The 17,631-nt window shown below is 37.6% G+C and overlaps 1 long non-coding RNA gene across 2 annotated transcripts; it reads left to right on the plus strand.

Annotated features, from left to right (window-relative positions):
- Nucleotides 1–5,379: 5,379 nt before the first annotated feature.
- LOC109789266 (uncharacterized) lies at nucleotides 5,380–8,562 on the plus strand. 2 transcript variants are annotated; one of them, XR_014429830.1, is made up of 11 exons: nucleotides 5,380–5,781; nucleotides 5,947–6,002; nucleotides 6,247–6,318; nucleotides 6,401–6,472; nucleotides 6,591–6,662; nucleotides 6,892–6,962; nucleotides 7,047–7,147; nucleotides 7,292–7,349; nucleotides 7,427–7,465; nucleotides 7,545–7,591; nucleotides 8,351–8,562. It is a non-coding gene; the product is annotated as an uncharacterized LOC109789266 (long non-coding RNA). The 2 variants fall into 2 exon arrangements; XR_014429829.1 differs by lacking the exon at nucleotides 6,401–6,472.
- The last annotated feature ends 9,069 nt before the right edge of the window (nucleotides 8,563–17,631 follow it).

The raw sequence follows: 17,631 nt of genomic DNA on the forward strand, positions 1-17,631 counted from the left end.
ACGCTACCCCCGTCGTCACAAACACGGAGGTATGCAGCTTCCGGCTCGGACAATGAGCGAAGCTATCTCTGAAAAAGGGTACTCACCGCCTACCGTTGTCATAAGGGTACTTAGCTTCCGGCTCGAACAAAGAGTGAAGTTAAGCCTGGAGAGACGGTACTCACAGCTTCCAGCTTGGGCAACAAGCAAAGCAAGGCCTGGAGAGGCAAAACTCATACTGCTCACCGTCGTCACAAGGGTACTTAGCTTCCGGCTCGAACAAAGAGTGAAGTTAAGCCTGGAGAGACGGTACTCACAGCTTCCAGCTTGGGCAACAAGCAAAGCAAGGCCTGGAGAGGCACAACTCGCACTGCTCACCGTCGTCGCAAAGGTGCTTGGTTTCCGGCTCGAACAAAGAGTGAAGCTAAGCCTGGAGAGGCGGTACTCAACCATCAGCGTCATCAGAGGCGCGTTGATGTCCAACTTCCGGCTCGGGCGTCGAGTGAAGTTGGCCTTGGAGAAGGTAAACTCAGCTACCGAGGATGTCAGAAGCGCCGAGGTATGCACCCACCTGGAGAGGCTACTCAACATTTTCCCACCGGAAGACGCTACAAGTCAGAAGGTCGGCACAATACCCGGACAATTGGGTCAACTCCTTTACTTGTCAGCCGATACACCAAGAGGCCGTCCGACTAAGTAAAGGGGGGGCAGCTGTAGACCCCTAAAATTGTCCGGGTCGGAAATAAAGCTTGAAGACTCTCGAAGACTGAAGGATAATCAACCAGAAGGACTCCTCGAAGGCCCTAGGAGGGTTCTCTGTAGGTCCAGAGGTCTTAGAATAGCTCAAAATAAAGAAGTGGAGGGAAAAAGCCCAATACGGCCGTACTGAACTCAATACGGCCGTATTGAAGCTTCAATACGGCCATACTGAAGTCAGTACGACCGTATTGACACTTCAATACGACCGCTGCGAACTCAATACGGGCGTATTGAAATTTCTGACTTTCAATACGACCGTATTGAACCCCAATACGACCGTATTGAAGTTCAAAAATTTCAATACGGCCGTATTGGCCCTGTAGGCCGTACTGCGCCTATTCCCTATAAATATGACGTCAATTGGACGTCATTCCACACTTTTTCACTCAGCTTTGACTCCCTCCTTGAGTATTCTGGGGTTTTTGAGCAGTGTTCTGCCCTAGAAATCTCTCTGGGAGTCGATCCGACGAAGTTCTGGAATTCCGAGCACTTAGCTTGGAGATTCAAACCTAGTCGAGGGGAAATCTCTTTGATTCCCTTAGTTAAAATTTTGTTCTAGGAGAGCGAGGAGCGGGCTTGTAGAGCGTGGGAACGCCAAAACGCTTCCCAGTTCATTTTTTATAAAAGCACGCTTCAAGAGGTTTCCCTTCAATCCTTCCTTTTACTGCTTTCTGTGTGAATATTTAAACTGTCATCATGTAGATAGTCAATTTATAATTGCTTAGAATAAATAGGGGTAATTTAGTAATTTTATACTGTTCTGTTAAAAATAATCTGTCATAGGGAACCCGAAAGGGGCGCTGTGGGGTGCTAACACCTTCCCCACGCGTAACCGACTCCCTTACCCAACTCTGGTTGTAATGGCCAAAGTTGATTTTTAAATCAATTGCCTTATCCCTTTTTCCAATGTTTTGAGTAAAACATTGGTGGCGACTCCACGAACCCTCCTTTTATGAAAACCACTAATCCATGGAGGGTCCCGCTTGGGATTAATATGGATTAGTGAGCCTTTTAATAAAATTGCTCGTTTGACGAGGTCTCAGTTTGAGAATAAGTCATTCTAGCAATCCACATTTTTCAAACAAATAAACGAGTCCAACCATCCTTCGCGAATGCCGAAAGCCCGTTTCGGGCCGGTGGCGACAGTTATTAGACCTATCGTGCAACCTGTTATCAAGTTGTTATCAGATCACTCACAGATGCTCATTCATGTAAATTTCATGCTTGAAATATCTAATCCTCTACGTGAGAGGTGTGTTGAATATCTCACATCAATTACTAAGAAGGTCAAAATAGTATATATATAAGTAAGGATAATCATTATCTTATATAAGCTAATATCATAAAGTTGAGTTAGATTTTAAATCTACTAGTAGGGTCCTTATGCCTCTATTAAAGATGAAATAAAAATAACTGGTGTTATGATTAGTCCATTTGTTTCAAGTTATTGAATTTGATAAAAAAGATATTATTTTTCTAATTTTTTTAAAACAAAAGAGTATATATAGTCAACAAAATGTGGAGAGCAAAATGATTACTAAAAATAATATCTTCTTTATAAATTAGTGTAAAATCAGTATAGAATAGATTAGTCCATTAGTTTCAAGTTCTTGAATTTGATAAAAAAAAATATTTTTTCTAATTTTTTAAAATAGAAGGGTATAATGGTCAACAAAATGTGAAGATTAAAGTAGTTATTAAAAAAATATCTCATTTATATAAATTAGTATAGATATATCTTTGTGACACACTTTTTTCAATTGAGTAAAAATTAAGCAAGTCCAATTAAATTTATAATTAAATTACGTAATCTATTTAGTGGGTTCCATAAAAAGTTAATTAATGAAATTGTGTGAAATTCAACTAATAAGATATAATACATTAAAAAAATAAAGAGGGATGAAATAATTTTAAGAGTAACTGGTGAAGTTATTCTACTTAATAACTCATGTTGTATGTTAAATTTTAAAGATTCTTTATATATCATATTTCATTTGTATTTCCATGAATAATTGACGGAAAGGTATACAATTTGAAATATTCTCAAAATTGAAGACAAAATTTATTAAAAAATTATTGACACAAAATGTAATTAAATTTAAATATAATTAAATAAATTAAGGATTTAATGGTCATGCATTATTAATGTAAATTTTTTTTACATAATCAATTTATTGAAATTCATAATTTAAATATGATTTTTAATATAGCTATATATTAATTATATATAAAATATTCTTATTATGTGAATTGTGATGGGATGAGAGTGAAAACTATTTTATACTGTTTATATGTTACCATTAAACACATAAATTAATCTCTAATTCCTTTTACATGAAAGTTTAGGAGTATATTGTCTATTCCTTTTGTTTGTTTAAACTTTTTTAAATGTTTGTTTAAGAGAAAAATTCTTATTAAAATTTCAGAGGTTTTTAAGTAAACTTTTATAATAAGCGAAAACAACAACATAAAAACTATTTTTTTTCTAGAAGCAACTTTGAGTTGTTTCTTAGAAAAGAAACACGGCTAGTGAGATCAAGTATTTTAAAAAATACTTTTTTACTTTGTAACAAACACAAATCAGCTTATCCAGGAATCTCTTTAAAATAAATCAATTATTTTATAAACACCATTTTGAGCCTAAATAAATGACCAATTATTATTTAATGATATTTAGTCTCGTATCTTAATTTGTTACTCCAAGTTTTCTATAGTGAATGGTTTGTTCATAAATTAGTGATTAACACTTTTCTATAGTGATCAACACATTTATAGCGAGTTTAATTGCAATATGTTTTTATCATTAGTATTATTTTATATACGTCTCAGTTACCTAAATTTTTAGTTTTATACATCATGAAAAATAATAACATCTGTTCAACAACTTTGGTCATAAAAACTTGATTAAGAGATGTAGTTGCTACCGTACCACTTGTATTAATTAGTTTTAGTAGTTAAATTGTTGTTTAATTTAATTAAAGAACACAAGATACAATGTTTAAATTAAAATATTGTATTTTTATGAGAGATTATTACAATGTGTCAATTGTATAAATTCTCATCATTCTGGTCATGAATTGTAGGTTCAAGGTCAGGGTAGCCCTGCAAAACACATTCATTCCAAACCTTCTCACTTCTCTTCAAGACCTGAGACTCATTGATGTTGGGTAACATTTCAGATTTCAAAATAAAATTTATCATATCATCATTGCATTCTTTCCCTACATCACTCACAAGTGTGTCACAACAATCACTACTAACTGTTTTGTTACCAAAAAATATAGCTGAGAATATCTCGTCACCACAAATTTGATCTAACGATTCTGCACAATTGATTAAATATTCCTTTGATGGTTCTGGTGCATTTGATGGTTCTGGAATTTCACGTGAAAATCCGGTTTGCACCATCAATGCATAACTAACCATAAAACATAGAACTATCAGAGAAAAGTTGCTTAATGTAGCCATAGTTTGATGATCAAATATAAATTTACGCTCTTAATTGTTAGAAACTAAGAAGCTTTGATCATGGCTTTGAAATGGTTGGAATAATGTTATATTTATAGTTTAAAAGTAATCTTAACGTCTGCATGTTAATTATCTTTATTGAAGAAATAAAAACCTTAATTGATTAATTAATGATTATCTGTAAACTGAGAAAATGAACACCCTTCTGTTATTAATTCAGATCACTTTAAGGTTTCCACTGTTTTTTTCTCTTTAGGTTTAACCTAAGAAGACATTTAATTTAGCTGCAGTTATATGAGAAACATTAATGCAATTGACATGTAATTGGTACTGAAATACTATTGTTAATTACAAAATGATAGTATGAATGCAGCAATTAATATGAGTTTAAAATCTTTAAAAATAAAATATTAATTAAATATTAACATTATACTGAAGTATTATCTCACTAGTTGATTGACATGTGTAATATATAAAGCTATTAATTTGAATTTATTTTTTAAAATGATTGGTAACCTTATGATAAGATATTATATGTTCAAATTTATTTATGTGACATTACGTTAAATAGATTAATGTCTATTTTCATATATTAATGTATATTTTCATATAAATATATATATATATATATATATATATATATATATATATTCTTTAATAGAGATATTTATGAAATTTTTACTTATTTTAATTGATTTTTTTACGGGACCAACTAAATTTTAACTTATAATATGGAGAAAATAATAAGGATCACTACAAAAAAATTAACCTATGCCTACAGACACTTTTACCTATAGTCTTGAATTTGTGTAGGTAAAACTAAAAAAAAAATTTACCTACAAATATTTAATGTAGGTATAACTCAAAAATCTATACCCACTTTTATTTGGTATAGGCAAAACTCAATACAACTTAAAGCTCTTCTACTAATAAATTGTCAATGTACACTATAAAAAATTATGGTTTTTTTTTTCTGGCGGTTTCAAATAACCGCCGCAAAATATTATAATTCTTGTACCAAGTAATGATATTTTCGATGGTTTAAAACCGCCACAATTTTTAAATACCTGCTTTACCTTTTTATGTTACACGTGGCAACCATTTTTTATATTATTTTTAAAAAATTAAAAGCTTGATGAAGCTGGTGAGACGTTCGCTGTATTCAGACAAGCACACAGGCAGAGCAGAGCACCCATCCATCCGTAAACTTTGGCTCTTTTAGAGAGAGAAAAAAATAGACCGCCCTTGATCTCGAAGGCGTTCCTGAAAGACGGATGAAAGAGGCGGCTAGAAAGCCGAGAGGCAGGAGATATCGTCGTGTATCGTGGGCAGTGGGTTCAGTTCCCACGCGGGGCAGAACGTTCATAAGTAGAGCTGCTCCTGCAATTCCAGGGAGTCTAAGGTTACAGAAGCGTTTGCCAACTTTGATAGGTAAACGCGTTTCAAGCAAATAGAGCAGTGGGTGATGCACTGCACTCGAAGGGGGATCCATGCGAGGAAGAGGAAGAGCGCGAGGACGAAGGGGATGGAGTGGGCTCTGTTATAGATGACACCTGAGGAAGATTGCATTGATAAGTATGAGCAATTTCATCTGTATTATTCTATCATCCTTTAGAAGGTTTTTATGTGTAAATTCGAAAAGGGGAATATGATGTTCAAGAAGTGTTGTCATAAACTTGATCACAAAGGTGAAACCCTAATCCCAATTCTCCTTCTGTGATATGAATTTTTGTGTTGTAGATTGGCTTGCTTTTTAGATTTAAATCTTCAGAAATTTCCTCCTCGCGGTGCTGATGGTACATCTTAATCTCAATATCCCTCTATTTTATCTTTAATTTTTAATTTTTTAATTGCTTCTCCGAATGATTGATCTTTTTTAGGCACTAATCTTTTTTATTTTCATTTGGTGTACATTATCAATTTCAATCATTAATTTGTCTCTTTGATGCACAAATTATCTACAATTTCAATATTTCATACTGTTTGCTCATGCATGCCTAACTCCTCTTTTTTCACTTTTTTATCTAAATGAATCTGCAGACTTCTTTCTTCAAATAATTTCACAGGGACAATACCAAAAGCATATGGAAAACTAAAGAATCTCGCTTAGTTGTGAGTGACATGATGTGATACAATTTCTTTTCCTCATTTTATGTCTTTGTTGAATTGTGAAATAACACAACATTTTCTGTAGTAGGATAGATGAGAGCAGTTTATCTAGGAAGATACCTAGTTTTATTGGGAATTGGACCAAACTTGATAGATTGTGAGTCCCAATCTTGATTCATCCATGACATCTTCTATGTTGAAGAATGAAATAATATTATACTATCATATCATGCTTAACTTGCTTTGTATTATCTGAGAAAATATTCTTTTGGTAGGGATTTGCGGGGCACATCCTTGGAAGGCCCAATTCCTTCTATCATATCCGACTTGACAAGTTTGACAGAATTGTGAGTAATTTCTCCTTTTAAGGAATTCCAAATTATTACATTTTGTCTGCATTTTAGGAATGCAATTTTCAATCAAGTTCTGCTCAAGGATAAAGCTGCTAAAGCTTAAGTTTTAGGAATTATTGGAAACTTGAAATTACCTCTCCTTACATTGTAATTGTATTGTTAGAATTTTCCTATGGCATGTGCTATTACTTCATCATAGTAATCATCTCTTTTATCCTTTCAGATATTTGAGCTCTAACAGGTTGACTAGTCCGATCCCAATTCATTTCAAGACTTGGAAAAATTGAATTACTTGTAAGTGAACACTTTTATTCTACTTCCTACTAATAATTTGATCTCAAAAATTTTGGTTACTTTTTCTTAATTAATTTTCCTCAGTGATATAATGAGACATATGTCCATGACGGATGCAACTTTCTGACTAAAAATTCTCTAAGCGGACGAATTCCTGATTGGATAGTGAACTTAAAACAGAATGTGTAAGCATATTTCCTTGAATTTTTTCCACCCCTTTAATTGCATACTTTAGGCTCACTTGTTGAAATTTAGCTTATACTTTTCTTATGCTTAGTCTTGAGCACTCATTAAATTATGAAATTTAATCTCACTCTATGTTCTTTCAGTGATTTATCTTTGAACAATTTCAGAGACTTCTGCATCTAGTTGCCATATTTTGGATGTGTAAGCTTCTTATTGTTTAAAAATGATTTAAGCATTTCATTTATATTATTGCTAATTATGGTATTATTATTGAACAGGAATATAGCTTCCAGCCACTCTCCCTCAGCAAACACTTCGTAAGTTCCTTATTGTGTTCTAGTTTTAATTCTACACCAGCTTTGAATCATCTTTTGAAACCAACTTTCTATATTGTAGAATATCTTATTTGAAGAGGAACCTACCTTGTTCAGGAAAACCCAGGTGTGAGTGTCTCTAGACTCAGAAAATCGATCATGTTTTCATAAACTATGATGCCTTTGTCAATGAAATTATGATTGTTTCATTTTGAAGTAACATGAATGAGAGAAATTTTGTTTATTTTATTTTTTCCCTGCTTTTGAATTTAGGATAAATATGTTTTTAACCCTAAACCCTCAAATTAAAAATTGATCTTTTCATCTCTCTAATTTCAAAAATCCTTGTTTTAACTCCATAAGTCACTAATAACATGACTAAAAGCGACAAATTGATATAGGTGAGTTAATTGAAATTGAAATAATTAAATTTTTGATACTTCATATTGACAACAATCTTTTTTTCTTTTCTGTTACTATAATGTTATGTGTGATTGGATGAATAGAAGGCTTTCATATATATATATATATATATATATATATATATATATATATATATATATATATATATATATAAGCATTGGGATATAATGTAATGTAACCATTGATTACTTTTTAAATACGGGTAATTATTACTTAATTTTTTAAGGTTGGGGAAATAAAAATAACATAATATGCTTCAGGAAGAAAATATACTTGTGACAAATATTTTCCTTGCCTAAAATGTTTCATTTTATCTATTCAATTTTATTAATTCTTAAATTCTATCTCTTCATTCCCTTCTAAAATGTTACTTTAGTAATTAAAATGCATAATTTAATTTCATAGTACATGATGATGATAATTATCATAGTGTTGTAAAATTGACATCTTTCATATTTTTTTTAGGATTGGTGAAGGATTTACATGCAGTGGATCACTATAGATGACAATACTTACAGGATGACATTTATCAATGCAATATGTTTTCCTTTTTTATTTCTAATTAACAAATTTAACATCATGAATTTGTCATTTTTATAACATAGTTTGAATACTTATATTTCTAGCTTTATGAACAATGATACTGAAATATAATACAAACATGATGTTTAGAATAACATGATAACACTTATCGGTTGTTGACACTAATATAGAATCCCAATATTAGACTAGTATGTGAATAAGTAAAAGATTTTCATGTTATTCTAATAATATAGATCAAAAAACAACTTTTTGTCAAGTCATCTACTTATCTTTTCCTTTTTTTTCTTCCAAAAAAGGAAGAGTGAATATTATAATATGTTTTGTATATATAGTTTTTATTATTTAATGAAATTTAGCTAGAACAAAATATTAAATTAAATATATCAGTTAATGAAATTTGACTTTTTTTATACTTTAATGTCATTTTTTGTATACAAGATAATAATAAAATTTGAACTACACTTGTATAGAGTACACATATTCTCTATAAGAGATATTATATATATATATATATATATATATATATATATATAATAATAATAATAATAATAATAATAATAATAATAATAATAAAATACTTTTACCTACAGTCATAACATGTAAGTACAACTTAATGGTATTTACCTATAGTAGATAGTGTAAATACAAGTCAATGACTTTTACCCACGCATATTGCAAATTGTAGGTAGCTCTTATAGTTGTAGACTCCTAAAATTGTCCGGGTCGGAAATAAAGCTTGAAGACTCTCGAAGACCAAAGGAAAGTCAGCCGGAAGGACTCCCAGAAGACCATAGGATGACTATCTGTAGGTTTAGAGGTCTTGGAATAGCTAAAATAAGAAAAGTGGGAGGAATGAAGCCCAATACGGCCTCCCAGAGGTTCAGTACGGCCGTATTGAACATTTTGAACTTCAATACGGCCGCACTGAACTCAATACGGCCGTATTGAAGTTTCTGAACTTCAATACGGCTGCATTGAATTCAATACGGCTGCACTGAACTTCAATACGGCCGTATTGAATTCAATACGGCCGTATTGTAGTTCAAAATTTCAGTGTTGACCGTATTGACCTCCAGAGACCGTATTGAGCCTTTTCCCTATAAATATGACGTCAATGGGACGTCATTTCACACTTTTACACACAGTTTTAACCCTCTTCTTGAGTATTCTGGGTTTTTTTGAGCAGTGCTCTGCCTAGAAATCACTCGGAGAGTTGATCCGACGAAGTTTTTGAGTTCTGAGCATTTTGCTTGAGTCTCGAACTAAGTCGAAGGGAAATCCATCGGATTTCCAAGTCAAAAATTATTTTTTAGGAAGGAGCGAGCGGGCTTGTAGAGTGAGGGAACGCCAAAAAGCTTCCCAATTTCTGTTTAAATATATAGAAAAGCACGCTTCAAAGGTTTCCTTCTTAAATCCTTTCTTTTACTGCTTTCTGAGTGTTGCATACTTAAATTATCATCATGTAGATATTTCGCTTATAATCGCTTATAATAAATAGGGGTAATTTAGTAATTTTTGCGCTATTATTTTAGAAATAATCTGTCATAGGGAACCCGAAAGGGGCGCTGTGGGGTGCTAACACCTTCCCCACGCGTAACCGACTCCCTTACCCAACTCTGGTTGTAATGGCCGAAGTTGATTTATAAAATCAATTGCCTTATCCCTTTTTCCAATGTTTTGAGTAAAACATTGGTGGCGACTCCATGAACCCTTCCTTTTTATGAAAACCGCTAATCTATGGAGGGTCCCGCTTGGGATTAACATGGATTGGTGAGCCTTTTAATAAAATTGCTCGTTTGACGAGGTCTCAGTTTGAGAATAAGTCATTCTAGCAATCCATATTTTTAAACAAATAAAAGAGTCCAACCATCCTTCGCGAATGCCGAAAGCCCGTTTCGGGCCGGTGGCGACAGATGGCGACTCCACTGGGGAAGCCTCGAGAGTCAGTCCCATTTAGTGACAGATTATTTTTAACAAATAATAGTTAAAATTACTTTATTACCCTTTGCTTGTATGATAACATGCTTTATTTATTTGGCTTTAATAACTGTTGTTTGTTTAATTTTCCGCAATTGTTTGAAATATAAATTGCACACAAACCTTTGCACACAACAGTTCCCTCTATACCCGGGGGCATGAGTGGAAAGCCATAGGGAGTGGATGTTAGTACGGCCGGTTGTCGAATGGGTCTATAGGTGCCCGTAGACCGTTGTCAGAAAGCATCACTCAAGGTGATAACCATGAACTCGAGTCCGACAGTGCGTTGGAGCTTTCCATCGACTTACGACGAGAGGAATTGGGTCCCTATAATGGGGGCACCTTGAGGGCCTCAGACCGGTGAGAACAGTTAGAACCACCTTGAATATGCACTTTTCTGCAGGATACCCCTACCTCGTGATTCGCTCGTGACTGTTCGTGGATGAGTGAATTGTTTGTGCATTTTTATGTGACATTGTATGAGCATACATTGCATTTCTTTAAACATACAACATTCTTTTTTTAAATAATAAGAATAAATAGAAATAAAGATTTTCTAGTACATGGTGTTAACATCTACCTTCATTGCATTCATATAGGTAGTTTCCCTTTTCACCCAAAAAATACAAAATATCCAAAAGAAAAAATATGCATTTATCCAAACCAAGCAATATCATGCATCATCTTAGGAAAATCCCAAAACATGATAATGCTTAGTTGAATAAACATTATGCATGCATATTCATCTCCATCATCTCATATCATGCATTGTATTGTAGAATATGGAGAGGTCTAGGGAAGTGCAAAGGCAATTGAAGAAAGTAGACTTCTTATTATGCCGTGCCGAGAAGTTGGATCACCTCTGTTCCTTGATGCCACGAGAGGCTCGTATGGAATTCGAGAAATCTTATGGACGAGTTCTCGACTTAATGAAGATATGTGTGGATCCGGCCTTTCTGAGAGCATTGGTCCACTTTTGGAGTCTTGATCTACATTGTTTCGAGTTCCCCCAGTTTGACCTAGTTCCTACTCTCGAGGAGTACGAGCTCATGCTTCGATGGCCCAAATCAGCAGGGGTCTATATCTTTCATGGAAATTATGTGGCCGTAGAGAGGGTCGCTACTCAGGTCAAATTGCCATCACGATTATCCGTTTTAGTGGGGAACGGCAGTATTAAGGGTTGGAAGCTTGCTATGATTGAAGATCACCTTTCTTCCTTAGCTGGTGAGGGAGATTGGTTAGCTTTCAACAAAACTCTAGCGTTAGCTGTGTTTGGGACGATCTTATTCCCCTTTCATGCTAACACAGTGGACCATGCTGCTATGGACGCTTTCTTCGCTTGGGACGTACATATGAAGAGTCCCGTGCCTGCTATTCTTGCCGACACCTTGCTTTCTGTTAACCTATCTCAACAGAAGCAAGGGAAGACTATACGATGTTGCACCTCCTTGTTGTATGTGTGGGGCATCACACACTTCTACGCCTCCAGTCACATGGGGACCTTGCCCGATCCATTGAGGAATTTTTCGAAGATCCCCTTATGTCGCCGATATGCTTCCGAGTGGAAGGAAGAGATGGAACAGTGGAGTATTGAGCACTTCACATGGGTTTGCCCTTGGTTCCGTCCAAGCAATGTATTGATGAGATGCGGCAATTACCCAAGCGTACCACTGATGGGCCTCAGAGGTTGCATAGCCTATTCACCTAAATTGGCTATGAGGCAACTAATGAGGACTCAAATTGTTCCTACCAAAGAAGAGCTTGGGGGGTTGTGTTTCTCCTTTGATTCCGAGCATCAGAGGGATATGCACGCTGTCATTAGAGTGTGGGAGAGACCAATCTATGAGGGAGATCGAGAGCTTGGAAAGCCTCGGGTATCAGTCTCCACCGACTATGAGATTTGGAGGAGAGAGAGGGGGGTGTCCCAACCATCTACCTCTTGTGCAACTGCAACTACAAGGAGGTTAATGCAAGAACAAGTCGACGCCTTGACCAAGAAACTGGAAATCATGGGAGCTCAGATGATAGTTCTTGAAGAGAAGAATGAAGAATCCAGTTTCACCATTGATGGTCTACAAAGGCAATGCAAGAAGAAAGACCATGAGATAGAGCGGCTCAAGGATGAGTGTGCTAACCTCAATGAGGAGGCTATTCGGGCATCCAAAATGCCAAAGGTTGAACCGAGTAGTCAACTCCAAGATGTCAACGCAAAAATAGCACGCCTTGAAGCCGAGCATGCAAGGCAGGCACAGTTGATCAAGGACATGCAAGAGGATTTGCTCTTGACTCGATCCGATGCGCAACAATGGTGGGAGGTTGCTCAACAACAAACCACAAGCCTTTCCGATTTCCACAGGAAGGAAAGGGAAGGACTAGCACTTATGGCTAAACTCCGAGAGGAGAAGGATAGAGCCGAGGATGAGCTTAATGAGCTGTAGGCCATGATCAACTATCATACTCAAAAGGCGAAGGACGCTCAGAAGATCAGTGATGATATGAGCCAAGCTGTCCATATGCAAGTCGAAACAATGGCCCGCCATGTTGAGGAAGCCGAAGACGAATGGAAGAGAAACATGAACCCGCCTGTGGGTTTTTATCGGCTTTTCTCATTTTGTAAAAAATTGCTTCAAAGCATTGTATGATAAGATGTACACTTTCTTCAATTAATAAAAATTGTATTTTTGAGATTTATTACCTTTTTATCTCATTAGTCATTCATTTGCATTTATCTCTCCCGGTAATTTAATAATAAATATTAATAAAAAGAAAGAATTAATCGATGCGTATGTTCAGAATGGATCGCACGCCATTGGTAATTAAATGCAAACCAACAACTGCACCAAGCAAGCACACGACGACTCCGTTGTTGGTAATCAAGACAGACAAAGGGGAAGGTCCGACACCGTTAAGGATCATCGCTCCAAGGCCTTTCCCCTACGAATCAAATAAGGCTGTGCCATGGATATACGACATCCATTCTTCTGCCGACAGCGATATCTCCAACATCGCTGGACTTGGGGGCATGACTAGGAGTGGCCGGATCTACACTCCCGAAGATCTTCATGATAAAGTCCCCAAGAATAAAGGAAAAGAAAAAGAAAAAGATAAAGTCGAGGAAAATAAAGAATCCGAGGAGGAGACTGAAGAGCTGCTAAAATTTATCCGACAGAGCGAGTATTCCATTGTGGATCAACTTCACAAGACACCAGCAAAGATTACGCTGTTGTCATTGATCCTAAGCTCCGAACCGCATCGGCAAGCTCTGTTGAAAGTCTTGAATGAGGCATATGTGTCGCATACCATCTCCCAAGACAAGTTTGAGGGGATTGTTAGTCACATCACGGCTAACGATCACCTCACTTTCACCGATGAAGAGATCCCCGCCGAGGGACCTAATCACAACAAGCCCTTGCACATCTCCGTAAAGTGCAAGGAATATCACATCGCAAAAGTCTTGGTAGACAACGGATCTTCCTTGAATGTGATGCCCAAAACAACGCTTGATCAAGTGGCAATCAAGGGAGTCCAAATGCGCCCGAGCAACATGATCGTTCGAGCTTTCGACGGCTCTAAAAGAGAAGTGGTGGGAGAAATCAGTCTTCCAATCCAAATTGGGCCCACTATCTTTAATGTCGAATTTCAAGTAATGGATATTACTCCTGCATACAGCTGTCTCCTCGGCCGACCTTGGATTCATGATGCAAGAGCTGTTCCTTCTACGCTCCACCAGAAAGTCAAGTTCATAGTGGGTGACAAACTGGTGACCGTACAAGCTGAAGATGACATACTCATCAGCAAGCCATCCACCATACCTTATGTGGATGCAGCAGAGGAAGCTTTGGAAACCGCCTTCCAAGCATTGGAAATTGCTAATGTTGAGACGTTTCCCCGAGAAATGAAGAAGGTAGCTCATATGCTCACTAAGAACGGATACTTGCCGGGACAAGGATTAGGCAAGGACTCCCAAGGAATCCCGGAGCTACCCATTATCAAGGACAATCCGGGGAAACAAGGGTTAGAATACAACCCTGTTAATGATCAAAGAACGAAGAGGAATCAAGATCCTTCTCGACGTTCTTTAAGCCCTATCTTTAGGAAGGCTGGTTCACAAACGTCAAGGCCAGCTGTCGTCATCAAGTGTCCTTTTCCTTCTAATAGGGATGTGTAAATTCAGTGACTATTAGAGATCACTCCTCGGGGACAGCCCGACCCCCGAGCCTCGATAGGGCACATGTTTTCCACTATGATTATAATAAAATCATTCTTTCTTATTGCTTCTTTTCTTGCTTGCAATAAAACTCTAAACCACGTTATTTAACCCTGTTTGAATGAACATGAATGAGGTTAAAATCATCTTAATAATAATAAACCCACATCATTTTTATGTGGAGGTGTGTGTGACAACTTGGAGCACCTTCCCTTGGCCTTGACAAGTGCCATCATGGGTAAAAAGAAATCTTTCAAAATAAAAGAAGCTCGGCAGGAAACTCAAAAAGGGGACTGCGCAAAAATAAGAGCAAAAGACCCGCTAGGGATCCCACGAAAGGGTGACCTAGGCAAAAGTTAGGGTTACAAAAATAAACAAAAACAAAGGTCCGCTAAAACGCCACAAAAGGGTGTTTTAGGCAAAAATAAGGACAATCGAAAAATATAATAAATCCATGATGGTACCACCAACTGAATTCAACAAAGGGGCTCAAGAAAAGCTATCCAAGTTGTCAAATCACAAATGATAATAATCAAGACGTGCTTAACTTCATAAGTGTTTAATCAAACAAGCCTAAACACTTAAGCCTACCATTGGCCAAGCCATTCTTACAAAATCCATTTTTCAAAAAATAAATAATCCCCTCTAAAACACAAACTTTTGAAAATGTATCATTTCCTTCTTTTCTCTCTTGTCCCAGCGATTTTTTTTAATAATCTAGTGGAAACATGGAGATATAGTGGTCAATAGGAGGGTTGACACATCTTCTAAAGGAAGGGAAAGATCATTGGGTTGATGACACAAAAAACAAATATGCATCATTCCTTGGTCATAAAAGTCGGCAGCGCACAGTCCGTCTGGAGGAATGGCACAATCCAAGCAAAAAACGCATCGGTTAATTCTTTTGAAAAATGAATCAAATAGAATTAGGTGTCTCATACTGCATACATGCATACAGATGATAGGTGTACTAGAAGATCACTTATTCTCTGTTTATTTAAAAAAAAAAAAAAAAAAAAACTTTAATACGCCCGTATTGAATTTAATACGGCCGTATTAAGACGACCGTTGAAGCAACCTTTCAGCTTCAATACGGGTGTATTAAATCCAATACGCCCGTATTGACCTCCAATACGCCCGTATTAAATTCAATACGGGCCGTATTGGTTGCCAAAATTGCCCAATAACGGCTACACCAATACGGCCGTATTGAATCAATACGGGACGTATTGGCGAAAATTTGTCTATAAATAAGCGTTTTCCTTCTCATTTTTGCATTCCAATCTTCATTCCTCTGCATCCTGCTTGTGAGTGAACCTCAAGAAGAAACCTCAGAAATGGCAGAATCATCTAGAAAGAGGCAGAGGGCCCTAGCTCGACGTGAGATGACAGACAGACATCAGGAACGACTGCAGCTCATAGAGTCATTCACCTTCGAGCCGTCGAGGGCGCCTGACTTCGATATTCTCCGTACAGTGGGCTTGGAGGATGAAGTCCGAGGCTACTTCAACAGTATAGGATGGGGATTCCTCCTTGATCCCCCTTCTCACCTGTACTTGACGGCGACGAAGGAGTTTTTGGCCACTGTCGGCGTTACTGAGTCGACAAACAGTTTTGGGGAGGCCGTCTGCTCAGTTGACTTCTGGATAAACCAGGGGTATCGCTCACTGACGTTGGACGAGTTCAACGTCCAGGCAGGATTTTTCAGCAGGACTGATCAGCTCGCATATCGAGATGCTATATGCGAGTGGCCTGATCAGTGGACCCCGGTCGACATGTGGAGAGCGATCACAGGCCACGAGGATTATCATGCCGGGGTGAAGGGCACCCGGCTCCCGACCGCTCTTCGGATCTGTCACAAGATCCTCACCAGCACCATCCATGGCAGGTGGAAGAGCCCCGAGTCGGTGACACGGCCGGATTTATTAGCATTATACTGCATGGCCACCAGTCGGAGGGCCAACCCCGGATACTTCTTCCTCGAGCACGTTAGGAACTTGGGGGCACGAGAAGGAGGATCTAGGCAGGGATACATCCTGGTTGCCCCACTCCTCTCACGGCTTGCGGAGACTTGGGGATGCCCAGACGGCGTAGAGCCAGGGCCATTGGCACCAAAGCCAATTAATGCCTCCACCTTGATCAGTATGAAGATCATAGCGAGGTCAGGAGGGAGGTATGTACGAGCGGACGGCCCCGATGCCTTCGCCGAGCTCTTCAATGACGTTGATCTTCAGGGCGACGGCAGCCCACAGCCAGAGGCCGGCACCTCACAGTCGGATAGGGCCTACTTTGATGCCCGCTTTGACGCTTTACAGCAAAGCATCGATACTCAATTCGATGCTTTTCAGCACAGTATCGGCGCATGGCAGCAGAGCACCGATGCTCGACTGGACACTTTGGTGCAAGGGTTCGACAACCTCTCGGTCTGGATGCACCGCCTGTTCCCCGCTCCTCCATAAGACCCGCCGGCAGAGGAATGAAGACCGGTTTTCTTTTTTCTATTTTTATGTATTTGCTTGAATGGGCTGCGTCCCATCATTTCCCTTGTACAAAATTTCATATTTATTTAATGAATGAAATTTTTCACTCTTTGAGTCTAAATCTTTTAGCACTTTTATTTCTGTACAACAAAAGCCAAAATCAAAAAAAAGGCAAAAACACAGAAAAAGCCAAAATCAACAAAAAGGCAAAATACAGAAAATCCAGCAAAATTGTACAGAATAACTGAGCCTGGAGAGGCTTGCCGAAATAATACTCTCAGAATAACTGAGCCTGGAGAGGCTCGCCGAAACAATACTCTCTCACCATACAGAATAATTAAGCCTGGAGAGGCTTGCCAAAATAATACTCTCACAAAATAATTGAGCCTGGAGAGGCTTGCTGAAATAATACTCCCACAGAATAATTGAGCCTGGAGAGGCTCGCCGAAATAATACTCCCCAGAGATATCTCAGCTCCCACTCACGGGCCAAATTCCCCAGCGAGAGCTATCAAAGCAAGATCGGCAAAAATCCCCAAT

The sequence above is a fragment of the Cajanus cajan genome, chromosome 9 (genome assembly GCF_000230855.2).
Source record: "Cajanus cajan strain Asha chromosome 9, NIPB_CcT2T_4, whole genome shotgun sequence".
NCBI lineage: Eukaryota > Viridiplantae > Streptophyta > Magnoliopsida > Fabales > Fabaceae > Cajanus > Cajanus cajan.